Source organism: Oryctolagus cuniculus, chromosome 15, assembly GCF_964237555.1.
Source record: "Oryctolagus cuniculus chromosome 15, mOryCun1.1, whole genome shotgun sequence".
In the NCBI taxonomy this organism is placed as follows: Eukaryota; Metazoa; Chordata; class Mammalia; order Lagomorpha; family Leporidae; genus Oryctolagus; species Oryctolagus cuniculus.
This window is the reverse complement of record NC_091446.1, coordinates 22,480,663-22,495,824: the sequence shown is the minus strand read 5'-3', so window position 1 is coordinate 22,495,824 and position 15,162 is coordinate 22,480,663. Positions and strand designations below refer to the sequence as shown.

Sequence of the window (15,162 nt, the reverse complement as noted above, 5' to 3'; positions counted from 1 at the left end):
AGCTGTCAATCAAACTTGTAACAATTCAGTTGTCCACGTATGCTGTAAATCTCACCATACAATACAGGCAAATATTTCTTCAGACCATGCTTCATCATTGCAATTTTGCCACTAGTGACAATCCTAGTTGTCAAAATGCTTTTAGATGTGAAGTGTGTTACCTCTTCATTTAACACCAGCATGGAGGAAACTTACTGTTGCTAAACTGAGTGATCTTGTTCCAGAATTCTTTTTCAGGGTTCTGCTTTGTAGGTCACTTTTCAAACTACGTTAAATTTGGTCCCCCTCAAAAGCAGAGCCTGAGGATCTGACTTTTATGCAATTAGTTTTGAGAAGTGACTGCAAAAAATTGGAGATCAGAATTCCCAAGAGAAAAATTGAAGGGGGAAATCTAATCTAGTTCAAGAATGATGAATAAACTGAATTTATCACAACTGTGTCTTAACCCCATTACAGATCTTTTGAAGCATCATGTAAAATTTAGAAGAATTTCCCCCAAAGGGCTGAGAAGAGGCTATTTCCTGCTAGGTCTTTCCCATTGATCAGTTTCTCATTGAGGTGTTAAGTATTTTCCATCCCCTGGTTTGTGCATACATCAAAATACCTGAGTGGGTTTCTGTAGTTAGCAATTTGAAGTCATCAGAAAGGATTTGGGGTAGAAACAAGTGATAAAGACAAGATGCTATCAATTTACTCTTGCATACAACAAATTTAGGCAGAATGAATTAAAATGCAGACAGACTAAGTAGTAAGTTGGGGTAAAGATAATCTAACTTGAGTTAGAACACTACTCCATTGCTTCAGAGCTGGAAGAAGAAAACAGATGGAGTTGGATTAGCATTTCATTATCCTAACTTCATTAAATTCAGGCCAAAAACTTGGTATTAAATGAGCAACTGGGAGAAAAATCTATAAATAAACAATATTGGTCTCTAAAACATATGTTCTCTGAGATCAGAAGTAATAGAGGTTGATCTTAGTCAAGGAACAAATTGTGTGTGTGATTGTATAAGCACGTTGCTTTAGAGGTTGTTGGAAGTCTGAAATACCAATGGACTTAAAAAGTGGATACCTTGAAGCAGAAATTTGAATACTCAATATCAGTGACTGACAACTTATGAAGTAAACTGAGTTAAGGAGAAGCCTTACCCATGTCTGGTAGCCATTCTGGGACATACACGAGAATTACATTTATTAGTGGGGGTCAGTGTCCTTAGTTCTTAAGCACTTACAGAACAACTGATTCTAAGAAGGGAGACAGAGCTCCATGTTGACCTTGTATCCCTTCCTTGGTAGGAGACCTAAGGCAAAGAAGGCTAACAGGTACCAAATAAAAACCAGCGACAAACCTACTTGGACAGGATACTGAAAAGATTTGTGAGGTCATTCCGTGGCTGAGTGCCAAATGCTTCTATAACTAATTAGTGAGGAGCAAGGGAAGAGAACATCTGTACCAGTGACTTCTAATTACCATCACTGAAGAACAGAAGTTTTGTCTTTATTTAAAGCTAAACAATGAAGGGGGAGAAAAACAATTGCAAGAAGGTAGTTTGCTTATGAAAGCAACTTCATAGAGTGGATTTAAGGGAAAGGAGAAATGAAGAGGAAAACTCACTGTTGAGATGAGGTGCAGCACAATGGCTTTCAGAATTGTTAGAGTGAACAACTGTGAGGGCATACAATCCTCCAGTCCTGGCCCATTGTTGAACTGTAGGTCCATGGCCGTTCATTGGACTTGTGCATTGTGGGCTCATGAATGCCAATTTGGTTCTTGTCAGTGTCCTGGTAAAATCTAGTGAAATTGGAGATGACCCCCTAAAATCTATACGAAAATGTGGCCCTTTAAAGTTCCCCAGAAGCGCCATCTGGTATGCTATGGGGATTTGGGGTGCCATACGATATCGCCATGTTTTTTAAACCCCAATATTAATAAGCTTGAGAGGGTTCTTGTCTAATATTTAGAGAATAACTCTAAATACTGGCACAGATAAACAAGGCAGCATGGTGTATTTTAGGCTTTTAGTGCAAAAGGTGCATAGGAGAGAGAGAGCTTTATTTAAAAGAGGTAAATCTGGGTTCATACTGAGCACCAGAAACCAGCCACGTGGAGAAGCATCTAGGCCAGGAAGCCTAGGGCAGGTGGCCCAAAGGCCATGTGCCCTGGAGGTGCAGGGCTTACAGCAAGCCCCCTCCTGGCAAGAGGACAGGGAAAAGAGAGGAGGGCCTGGACACACCATATTCCAGGCTTTTAACCCATTTCCAAAGGGGAGTGGTTAATTAATCTGATTTGGCTGGTGGGCACCCAGGTGTGACCAGGTAGGGGCATGAGGTCACACAGGGGCGTGGTGAAGGTATCAGGTAGGGCGTGAGGTCACACAGGGGTACGGCAAAGGTGTGGTCTTCCAGCTCACAAACCTAATCTATTTTAACCTGTACGCCTGCCTACTTCACTAGGACTCAACTTCATTAAGCAAGGATTATGAAGCCTAGGACCTGAAGCTGACAATGAAGAAAACTGCCCAAAGTCTGGTGACCTGGAGTCCACAACTGTGACTGAAATAAGATGAAGGGCTCAGAGAAAAAGCAGTACATGGGAAGTACCCGGTAAGCATATTCTGACATCACTCCTTATTTTCCACAGGAAAAATCCTATGCTGCCTCTCTGAACAAAACTGTACTAAAACTCAGGGGACCATGTGTACCAAGCATGACCTCGGATGACCTCGGATAGTAATGGCTGGGTTCTTATCAATGTGTAGATTTAGTCTTAGGGCTGCAATCATGCCACTTAAGCTTAGGACACAGCTGTTTCAAAGGCAGCAGTGTCAACGAAATAAAACTAACAGTGCAGCGTGTTAACACAATGGGGGGAATCCTCGGAATTCTTTTTCTTAGACAGTAGCCTCAGTCATATTTATTTTCTGCAAAGATTAGTTTTCCCAGCAGCTTCTGAGAAGCACGCCAACAGTAATGAAGCAGAAAAATGATGGATGTTAGGAAATTAAGGTGCTCTAGAATGGGTTATAAACTTGTACCTCTTTGTTGCCCATGCACTTTTGATGAGCTTGCAAAGTTTTAGACCTGTTTAATTTAAGATGGAGCCATTTTATTTCTTTAAGCTACAGTGGAAATAATTTCCTTATCTATCATTAGAATGGTTTTAATACTTTCATTAATCCACACATCATAAAGCAGAAAGTGATTTTTATACCTACTTCAATCAGTCATTGTGCTTGCTTCAGAACTAAGAAATGGTTGTTTTTTTGCTGATTCCAAGGATAGACTTATGGCCACAGTATCACATGAACCACAATTATGGGGCAAAATGGAAAGAGAAACACTGTTGCCACAGTCACTCCTTAGGCATAATTTGGGTTATTGCTATGAGTATTAAAATGTCTGCAAATCTATCAGAGGCTTAGTGACAGGACATAGAAGTGTAACATCCGGAGTCACCAGGGCTGTCCCTGTAGTGTGGGACATTTGCTTTCTCATTTGTGGAATTTCCTATAGGGTTTTGCCTCTCATTATCGTGTTCCATTGCAAGGTAGCAGTGGAGGTGGGCCAGGCTTAAAGCCAAAGCAAGCCATAACACAAAGTTTTGCCATGATCCACAGATAAAAACCCACCTTGGTCGTTATTTCTCTCCTCTCCTGATAGACGTTTATTTGGGATAGCCTCCCTCTTTGTACACATTGCTCTTGATTTTTCTACTTGAAATGTGACACAGATTCCAATGGAACTTTACCACCTTAGCTGATTTACTGTGGTATGATGTTGAGAGTGCACCATGTAGAACAGCTCGAAGGAGATATACACACTCATTAGAATTCAGTGTTGAGACTATGGGCACAAAGACAGATTGTGCTAACAAAACCATGAGTGTGATCATTCCCAGTCTTGCCCATAGCTAATTTTGGATACCATATTGACTGAGTTAAAGGATACCCAGGTAGCTGGGAAAGCATTATTTCTGGGTGTGGCTATGAGGGTGTTTGTCAAAGAGATTAACATTTGAATAAGTAGACTGAGCAAGGAATGTGTTCCTTCACCCAATGTGGACATGCACCATCAAATAAGGTGATTACCTGGATAAAAAGGGAAGTCCTATTCATCCCCTTCTCCCTTTCTGCTTTGCTTCTCAACCACCTTTCTAGTTCCAAAGGTGACTTCAGAATCATTCTTGGAGACCTATATGAAAGGCAGAGAGGAGAACACCATGCACTGTCCAACTCCACAAATGACAAACAGCCTGGATGGGGCCATACTGAAGCCCAGAGCCAGGAACCTCATCATGGTCTCCCATGTGGGTGGCAGGAACTGAAGCACCTGTGACGTGATCAGCTACTTCCCAGGTGTATTAACAGGAAGCTGGATGGAAAGTGGAGAATTAGAGTCGACATGGAATGTAGGAGTCCCAAGTGGTAGTAAGCTGCTGCCCCCAAATGCCTATCCTTTCCTCTATCTTGTAGACTTAAAATATCTTCTATCCTACCACTGGCTTTCCTGGTTCTGAGGGGCCTTTAGACTTGGAATCACAGGTATATGAGCTTGCAAAGAGCATTAATGTGGGGTTGTAAACCTCAGTTATGTGACTCAATTTGCCAAATAAATCACCTCTTCAAAAAGCTCATGCAGGGTGGGTGTTTAAACTAGCAGTTAAGATGCCTGCACCCCATAACAAAGTGCCTGGTTTAGGTGCCCCATTTGGCTTCTGACTGCAGCTTCCTGTTAATGCAGACCATTATAATAGTAATGGCTCAGATATTTGAATTCTCGTCAACTACACCAGAGGCCTCAATTGACTTCCCAGTTCATGGCTTCTTGCTGTTGGACTGTTGACAACATTTGGGGTGGGAACCAGCAGATGGGAGCTGTCTCTGCCCCCAAAATAACAGGTTTTAAAAGTTCGTGGAAAACATTAAAAACACACATATGCTGAATTTTTTGAAAATCTCAATTCCATTTTCCACAAGTCTTCTGAAGTACTCCTATGTATTCGTCTACATCCTGCTGGGTTTGTCTCTCTGGAGAACCCTGATACTACAATGTTACACGTGATGTACTTGAGGCAGTCTGAGAAATGGCATGGGCCCTAACAGGGAACATGACGAGAATGTGGAAAGGGGGACATAGAATTAAGTAAAAGGAAGAAAATTCCAGGAGGAGGATGACCAATGCCCAGCTCTCCCCTTACAAATGGCAAAAAGCACGCACAATGATCCCCAAACATGAAAAATGCCAAGTCCTTGTTCATAAAGAGAACCCTTACCAAGAGGTCATTCTTTTTTTTTTTTTTTTTTTTTTTGACAGGCAGAGTGGATAGTGAAAGAGAGAAACAGAAAGGTCTTCCTTTTGCCGTTGGTTCACCCTCCAATGGCCGCCATGGCTGGCGTGCTGCGGCTGTCGCACCGCGCTGATCTGATGGCAGGAGCCAGGTGCTTCTCCTGGTCTCCCATGGGGTGCAGGGCCCAAGCACTTGGGCCATCCTCCACTGCACTCCCTGGCCACAGCAGAGAGCTGGCCTGGAAGAGGGGCAACTGGGACAGAATCTGGAGCCCCGACCGGGACTAGAACCCGGTGTGCCAGCGCCGCTAGGTGGAGGATTAGCCTATTGAGCCGCGGCGCCCGCCAGGTCATTCTGTAAACTACCAAGACTATGTCCTTGGCCACTTGTGAAATACTCCTGGCTTGAAAGCCATTTATTCCTTCAAATGTGTGTCCCCTTGAGTGCTTACATTTTCATGCCCTAATGATATTTCAGATATGTATGATATTTTTAATCTTCAAAGTCTTTTCACATGAATGACTTACTTGATTCTTACAACCGCCATGTGAAGTAAGGCAGGTCTTATTCCATTCAAAGATTAAAAATAAGTGAGACTCAGAAGTTAAGTGATCTTAAAGTTTCACATTTTTGGAAACAGGAGCTGAGACCAAAGACTTGACTTCTATGTATTATCTGTATTGAAGTCGCTGTCCAGAATTTATTTCAAAGGGATAAAAATGTCAGCAGCTAGAATAAAGTTGGAAATCATGAAAATAAACATTTTAAGAGTTTGAGAGACATAGACATAGACAGGGAGAGACAGAGAAAGGCCTTCCACGCGTTGGTTCAGTGCCCAAATAGCCACAATGGCCAGAGCCGAGCCCATCCAGAGCCAGGAGCTCCTTCCGGGTCTCCCATGCAGTTGCAGGGGGCCAAGCACTTGGGCCCTCTTCCACAGTTTTGTCAGATAAGCAGAGAGCTGGATTAGAAGACGAGCAGCCAGGGCATGAACCGGCGCTCATAGGGGAAGCCGTAGCCGCAGGTGGAGCCTTATCCTAGTGAGCCACAGTGCAGGCCTGAAAAGGAGCGCTTTTGTTGGTCCTTTCCAGAGACCAGTTAGGGAGACCAGAGACATACTTCACAGAGAGCCTGGAATGCTGGGTGACAAGACCTATTTGGACTTGTTAGTATGCCCAAGGCTGCTTCCAATTTGGTCCCCTGTCTGAACAACACCTCGGAACTATATACTAATGCACCATGGGTGAGGCATATACTTCTAATCCTCAAGGCAATAGCTTTACTCACTGAACGTTGATTATTATAACAGACTAAATCAAACAGCTCCAAATGCCATTAGACAACAGGGTAATATCTGGCCTTGTTAAAACTATGGGACAGCTTCCACATCATCATGGCCAGCAGGCTTGCCATTTGTGTCACTGAAATGTGCTGCCCTACTTGTGGGTACACAATTGGCTTTTTGTCTCATTGGTTCTATTTGATTGTACATCGCTTCTAGTTTTCAGACTCAAAACTAACACCTGAAATTGTGTGCCCAACTTTCTTGGTAGAATAAAATGGCACTACAGTCAGCCCACATACCTGGATTCCAGATTCATGCATATAATCAACTATGGACTAGAAATACTTGAAGTGGTAATTGTACTTAAACATGTACAGACCTTATTGTCTTATTGCCTAAACAATACAATACCCATTTAGGTAACAGTCTGCACAGGATCTTACAAGTAATTGAGAGGATTTAATGTATATGGAAGAATATGCATAGGTTATATGCAAATATATTGCAGAATTTACTCCAAATGTTATAAATTGACGTTCAAGGCCATTGTCTATCAATCTCGTCTTCTATTTTGTATTTCTCCCTATGTTTTGACCTCAAGAGGCCCACTTGGAGACAAACTGTCAAATCTTAATCTGTAAAGACAGTTACAATAGTGTTCAAGTTAATACAAAGGAAATAGTTGACTTATCACCTCTTGTTTCAGAAGAATTGTATGTTGCTTACAGGTAATATTTTGCTGGGTTACTTTGGGTCTGTGATGAGCTTTCCAAATTGTTGGCCTGAATTTCATGTCTCATCACTGTAATTCCATCTAAGAGGAGTACAACTTGGGAATATTGTTTGGGCAGAGTTAAAGTTAAGGTCAAGGTGTACTTCTCACAGTAATGGAAATTAAGCTGTTGCCTAATAGTTCTCCTTCCTGGCCTTCAACCCAATTCACAATATACCACATCTTGTAAAAGAAAGGAACATGTCTACATGTGAGTATTCATATTGATACTGATTTACTGATGACAATCTAAAGGCACATGATCACTAACCTACCTGTATCTTTGTTTTTTTTTGGGGGGGGGCCTTCCTTTCACCCCTTCCCTATTTCAATAAGTTGAGGACTTTGTGCCTCTACCCATTCTTCCCTGAAGCCAGAACACATTTAAAGTTCTGTCCCCTCTTGGCTAATAGCCAGAAATACCATTGCTAGCTGGAGTGACTGATTCTAGTACACCAGATTTCCTGGTGATTGCCTGCATTTAATGGCTTCTTCCTCTGGAATCGAGTCAGTTGGTTCTGACCTCAGTTTTCTCAGATACCATGCCGACTACAAAGTTGACTCTCTGACATGCTTCGAGTTCTTCACGAGCCAGACTATTTTGTGAGTGTTGGTAATTGCAATGCCTAACCCAGAACCTGGCATTGAAGAGGTGCTTACCGTGTGTTTGTTAAATTACATCTTGAAATCCGTGACTTGGGCTCTAGTCCTGAATGAGGCACTAACCAGCATTAACTTTGGAAAAGTATTTGAGACTTAAAGGTAAAAAAAAATGTCAGTAGAAACTTGACTAAAATCAAAGGAAACACATTTTTAAAAGTACAAAAGGACTTGCACAATCGGCATACTGACACTGACTTGGAACAAAGTGGGATATGATTGATCAGTGTTGGTCAAGGTCCAGATTTTTATAGAATGCATTGCTGTGAAGGTTCAAGGTTTACCTACAGGCCCTGTCTTCTGACTAAAGAAATATGGAATCCACAAATGCCCCAATTTGATCCCTCAAATCTTCCAAGGGAGATTTTCACATGGTGACAATCACTGTCAGCAAGTATGTGATGCTTTATTGAAGGAACTTTGAGCAAGAGACAGTTTGACCTTCAAAGTCATTCCAGTCTAGAAATGTAATTGAACAAGTGATTTCCCTTTAGTGACTTAACTGTTCTGAGGGGTGAAGAATGGAGTTTGTGGGGCTGATGCTGTGGCACAGTGGGTTAAGTCATTGTCTGCAGTGCTGGCATCCCATACAGGTGCCGGTGTGAGTCCCGACTACTCCACTTCTCATCCAGCTTTCTGCTAATGCACCTGGGAAACCCCCAAAGATAGCCCAAGTAGAGACCTGCACCCACACGGGATTCCTGAAAGAAACTCCTGGCTTTGACCTGGCCCAGCCCCGGCTGTTGCAGCCATTTAGAGGGTGAGCCGGCAGATGGGAAGTTATCTGTTTCTCCCTCTCTGATTTTCAAATCTTAAAAATGAAGTTTCATTTTGAATAAGTTTTCCCAGTCTTGAGTTTTCAAGAATATCAGTATTATGGCTTTGTGTCAATTTTCTATGTAAGCATAACCTGGTGGCTACAGTTCCCAGAACTCCATTTCTGGTATGTTTCCAGTTGGTGTGGGCAACGGGATTGTGTGAAGTTTGGAAGGTGGAGGAAAGTGGCAGTCACTGAGCGGACCACAGGTCTTGTCCCCGAGCTGCTGATGCACCATAAAGACACGAAGTAGCAACTGCATCAAAGGGCTCCGGCTTCCGTGGTATGTCTGTTCCACTAAGATCAGAAGCAAGAGAAACTGACGTGTGTTCCACTTGATTGTCCTGGGCTCCAAATGGCGCTTCTGGGGTTCAGCTTGCTCTCCCTCTCCCCGCCCTTTTATATTCTCGACTTCCTGACGTCATATTGTGGGGTCATAAGGCAAAGAAGAAAGTGACAGATTGCTTAACCAATTCCCACAGTCAAGTGTGGTTTCATGTCGAAGTTAAACTCTTTAAATTTCTCACTGGTTCTGCTTCTTTGAGCACTTACTGATACAAACAGGTAAAAGGAGCTCTCAAATCAAGGTTTAAAAGGGGATCTCAAGGGAGATTTTTTAAGGTTACCTAATTTTTCAAAATTATTGGGAAGCAAATAGGGATGTCTATCGTTGCCCCTCCATCCACCACATTGAATATTGGATAATACTGTTGCCTTTCAGTACTTTAATCTGTACTTAAAAACCATTCTAAGTTGGTAACCATGATTAGTCAATCTTTTCTTCTTTTAGGATTATTTTCCCAGTATGTTTTCTGGGCTACCTTGAACATTATTCTCAAGAGACACATGAGACAAAAGTGTTGGGTGTTTGCTTGGGGATATCCCAATGCGGGACTTTCCCCTCTAGCATGCTGGTCTCCTCCCTGCTAAGTTTACTGAGGGGGGCGGGGTAATCAATAGGACTTGGACTTAAGATATAAGACCAAAAATCTGGCATTTAATTCTTATTACTCATATACAAAAGTAACCCCCTCCTTCTCTGGCAGAGTCCCCAGTCCTTCGAATGAAAGTGAGGTTGTGCCATGAATGAAATTTGGGAACTTGGCATCTTATCTATCATATCATTTATATTCCAACATATCATGTATTAACTATAATTCCATGCTCCATATCACGCCCCTCCACACATACATATACTTCCTCGTATTTGATTTTTGTATTGACTTGACCTTCAGAAGGCTGATTCTCCAACTCTTGATCAAGTGGCATTCTGAAGGCTTCTGTTCTTGGTAAGCTGTCACTTTACATATTCTTCTAATGTGCCTGGAATTGGGAGTTGGGCATTTGACAATCACTTCATGTATTAAACTACTAAAAAAAATTCCACATAATTACAATGCAATTGAATGCTTAAAAAATAATACAAGTAGAATATGTAACGACCTCAACTTTGAACATTTTTGGATGAGTTTTTAAAATATTCCATTACTTAGAAATTAATGCAGTCTGGTTATTTTGTGAGATGAATTTTCTTAAGCTATGATTAAGGATATATTTATACGAAAATGCACTCATAAGATTGGATAGAAACTTAGTTTGATCTAAAACATTCAATGAAGTAATTCCTTCCTACTTAGACATGGTTTATAGCATCTATAGTGTGCTGAAAGGAAAATAAAGTTTGCAACTTGGTGAGCACAATAAAAATTGATTTAAACTCCTTTTTTCTGGAGCATACCTTTATTTCAATCACCATGAGAAGTAAAGGCTTAATTTTATAAATTTTATTTAGAACACTCAATTCTCTTCCAGAAAACTTCCAAATAATTTCCAATATTTTTTGAAAAAATGTATTTGAAAGGCAGAGAAAAGGGGTGGGGGGTGGAGGTGTAGAGAGCTTCTACCTTTTGGTTCACTGCCCAAAAGGCAGCAACAGCCAGAGCTGGGCCAGGCCAAAGGAAGGAGCCTGGAACTCCATCCTGATCTTCCATATGGGTGCCAGGAGCCCTAGTAATTGGCCACCTTCAGTCTTTGCAGGCACAGTGGCCAGTAGCTGCATCAGAAGCAGTTATCAGGGCTCAAACTGGTGCTTTGATAAGGGATGTGGGCATCACAAATGGTGGCTTAATCTGTGCCACAACACCAGCCCCAGTGGAATACTTTGCCTTTGGAAAGTTGGAAAGAATATGTCTAGGAGATGTTTTGAATGGTGAAAGATTTCAAAGGACAGTGGCTTAAAGATACTAAGTTTCCAGAAAGCTAAAGTGTTAACCTATTAAAATTGTTATGTCATCGTTATCCGTATACTTCAAACTTGAAGTCTTGTAGAACAAGATGAAGGTAGGCAGGGGAGATAGAACCCAAAGGTATTTAAATGGAATTGGGTAGGAAAAGTGTCGCTCTCCCTCTTCATGGAGGAACGACACTAAACCCTGCCTAGGCTTCATATCCGAGTCACGGCACCATTATGTCGCTCCCCCTCTTCATGGAGGAACGACACTAAACCCTGCCTAGGCTTCATATCCGAGTCACGGCACCATTATGTCGCTCCCCCTCTTCGTGGAGGAACGACACAGGACCCTGCGCTGTTCTTTTGTCTGCTCGGCCCTTCCCGGGTTTGCTGCTGGTTCTTCCCGAGTTGGCTACCGTCCCTTCCACCTCCGTGGAAGGGCGGTTCCCCCTAGCCACTTTCCCCACTTCCGCGGGGGAGCGGCACACTGCCGGCCAGCTCTCTCGGGGGCTGCACAGGTGTTCCTTCAGATAGATGTTCCTGGTGCATGTTGTCTCTCTCCTCCTTTATAGTCCTCTTCCACCAATCCCAACTCTGCTACCCACACGCCGAGTATGCTGCTCTCCTCCAATCAGGAGCAGGTCCTGCAGCTTGTTGGTTGAACTGGAGGCAGCTGTGTAGAAGCTGTTTCCTCCTCTCCCAGCGCCATATTGTGGGAGAGCAGATGCATAGAATAAGTCTTAATTCCAGTAACTTAGTCTAGTCCAAGTTGCTCCCCACAGAAAAGCTAATAGTTCTATAGTCTCTTGTGCCTATGGCCATATATATAAAAATAAATTTGGTTTTACAATGTGAAGTTCAAATGACATGATAAAGTAAATAACAGACTTAGAAATGGAAATTGTCAGGCCTTCCTGGAGCAAATGATTTCAGCCCAGCCCTGATGACTGGATTTGAATGAGTGAAAGAGAAAAAGGCAGAGGGGTTCAAAAAGGCATCCACTTGGAGCGGGGTATAGTATGTTGTAAAGGGGAGTAAGGAAAGAATTTTTGAACCCATGGCAATTATGCCAAACAATGTCTTTGCTCAACCAAGAAGGAGTATGTGTAAATGGAAGTATGCCCCCAATGAACATATGAAGGATCAGTGTTTTCATCACATTTTATAAGCTTCTGAAAACCAAGTGACCCTAATTTCCAGATTAAAGCTGTTTACTATTAGCATATTGAATGCAATTCTATCCAAAGCTCGAAAGATACTTGGAGAATTTCACAATGCTCATGACAGAAGGAAGATATGGAAATCAGAATGCTGCTGCACTTCTTAGAAGTAGCCTGGGTGCCAAAGACACAAGATCCATACCTTCCATAAAATTATGAGGAAAACATAATTTCAAAATGGAACTATATACCTTAGCCAAAAGCCAAGCAAGTGCAAATATATGAAAAGTGTCTGACAGATGTGATGATTGACTTGTTTCCTTGTCTTCCTCAACCCTTTCTGAGAATGCTATTGAGGATATTCCCCAACAAAATGAAAGCAATAAACAATCAAAGAAAAAGCGTTCAGAAAACAGTAACTCGAAAGCTAGTTGAATAAACATGTCATCTAATATCTAGGATGGAAGCTATAGGATCAAAGGCTCTTGGAAAACAAAAGATGTTATAAATTCTCTGAAACACTTAACCACATCAAAGGGATAATACAACAGCAAAAGTCCTGATTGCCACATGAGAGTAAGGACACAAATAAGTACAGACTGTAAGTGGAACTTTATCGGCATTAATTCTAAGAAATGCAAAACATTTCTATGGAAGAAACCTCATAATCCACTATGTAGTATTTAGTGACTAACAGAAAAGTAGAAACACAAGTAATTAGTGAACAGGCATATAATAAAGACATAGAATAATACATGCAATGATCATATAATTGAGATAAATATTTCATACAACCTATTAGGAGAACACGGGAGAAAAGGGCTGGTGTATGTAAGAATAATTCTGTATAACTGGTTATCAGTAGATAATGTGGAAACTTTAATAAACCAAGAAGTATCAGTATAAATACATCACCTAGAAACACTAATATAAATATATCCAAATCATTCAAAAGGACTTTCTCCCATCAAGGAGAATTACTGATCTGTGTTTTGTTACAAGCTTATTTTATGTTTAAAGTTTTAAAAGTTCTTAATATTTCTAAATGGAAATGAAGGACAATAAAGGTTTTATTACCAGAAAAATCTTCCAGAAAAGAATGAACTTCTGTTCAGCACTGGACCAATGCTTTACCAAAGCTTTAAAATATTGGAAACCAGTAAATGGGGTTTGGTAAGTATGCTCACAAAATGACTAATTTTTCTTGCCATATTCAAAGAAACATGCAAATGAGAATTTTACACCAAGATTAGCATGCATTAACTGATGTCAATCAGGCTGATAAAGAAATACTTTAGCAACACTGGTATAAGATACGTGCTTATTCAAGCAAAGGTTTTTATTTCATTCACTGAACTCCCTCGTGCATCTGTTCTGACCCAGGTTGCCTTGTGGGTGCTGCTATCCAACCAAGCAGCAGAACCTCCCCAGGGCCTGTTTTGGTAACTTTTGTTGCTCAGAGTTTGCTAAGAGAACAAAACTGGCCTTTTTGGGGGGCTTATTTTCCTGGGAGTTTGGATCACTGTTGTGGCATTGTACCCATGGGTGAATGTTACACTACAGAATGTGACCTGAAAAATAACGTTTAAATTGTTCCTCAATGAGAGCATACTCTTGATGTGATCACTTTAAAATAACTTGTGATTGGATTAATAAGCATCATCATGATTCTGGAAAGTGTAGGGATCTTAAATAGTGACAGCAATTTGTTTTTCCTTTTGCCATTCCCAATGTCTCTCTCTTTCTAATTAAAGAATTTCCTGCTTAAGGAACTGAGACATACTGTAGTACTACTGGAGCAGACACAGGGGCAGGTCTCTACAGGGTTAGGCTACTTGACATGCAGACAAAGCTTGAGTTCAATGTGGAGGATGAGTTTAAAAGAGATGCCCTTCAGAGAAGGAATGGGACCTATTTTTTGTTGGAGTAGGACTAGAAAATTTAATAGATTGCTCATCAAATAGTATCTCTGCTGTATATCATCTAGAAAAGTACAATGTATCATCTATAAAAATTAGAATCAACTTTAGATGTTTTTACCATTTTAAATAAAAATGAAGAGATACCTTAATTTACCTAGATGGAATATTACACAGTGCATACAAACATTGAACACGTTTTGTCATAAACCTAATTTTATTCAAGTTTTGAAGTTAAAATTTAATGTCTAAATAAAAAGATCATGTCCCTGACTTGGTTAAGCACAACCAATGAGTTCTAAGATCAAGTTCTTGGCCAGTGCTGCGGCTCACTAGGCTAATCCTCTGCCTGAGGCGCCGGCACACCGGGTTTTAGGGTTCTAGTTCTGGTTGCTCCTCTTCCAGTCCAGCTCTCTGCTGTGGCCCAGGAGGGCAGTGGAGGATGGCCCAAGTCCTTGGGCCCTGCATCCGCATGGGACACCAGGAGAAGCACCTGGTTCCTGGCTTCGCATCAGTGCGGTGCGCTGGCCGCAGTAGCCATTGAGGGATGAGCCAATGGAAAAGGAAGACCTTTCTCGGTCTGTCTCTCTCACTGTCCACTCTGCCTGTCAAAAAAATTGGTTCTCAATGTTTTATAATTTTATAGCTATTTAAATATGGGAACAGACAAATATTAGCCAGTAAAAGGAAGTTGAAAAGGATCTTTGAATCATTACTCTGTCACTGCTCCACCACAAACATCTACTCCAAATCTCAGGACTATAAATTGGATAGGGTATGTGTATCTGCTGAAAGGAGTTAGGCTTCAATCCTCAAAGGGCATGGGACTCCAAAGGGTGCACAAGACAGTCATCTCAATATACCCTCTACCTCCTTTCTGCCCATCAGTCAATATTCACAGGACATTGTTAGATGGACACTGAGATCTCTACATCTTCAAAGCAATACCCAGCTGTACCTTGGAGTTGGCATGCCGATGCAATGAACTTGTATCTGCACCAGGAAGAAAAGTCACCTCTCATAATAAGCCAT

The 15,162-nt window shown here is 41.5% G+C and overlaps 1 long non-coding RNA gene across 4 annotated transcripts in view; it reads left to right on the top strand.

The window, feature by feature from the left end:
* The first annotated feature begins 2,406 nt into the window (after positions 1 to 2,406).
* The window catches only part of LOC103351421 (uncharacterized), a 107,794-nt gene continuing 95,038 nt past the window's right edge, over positions 2,407 to 15,162 (top strand). For all 4 annotated transcript variants that reach the window (XR_007911115.2, XR_007911117.2, XR_007911116.2 and 1 more), the window contains exons 1-2: positions 2,407 to 2,604; positions 8,960 to 9,104. This is a non-coding gene — a long non-coding RNA (uncharacterized lncRNA). The remainder of the gene's footprint in view (positions 2,605 to 8,959; positions 9,105 to 15,162) is intronic.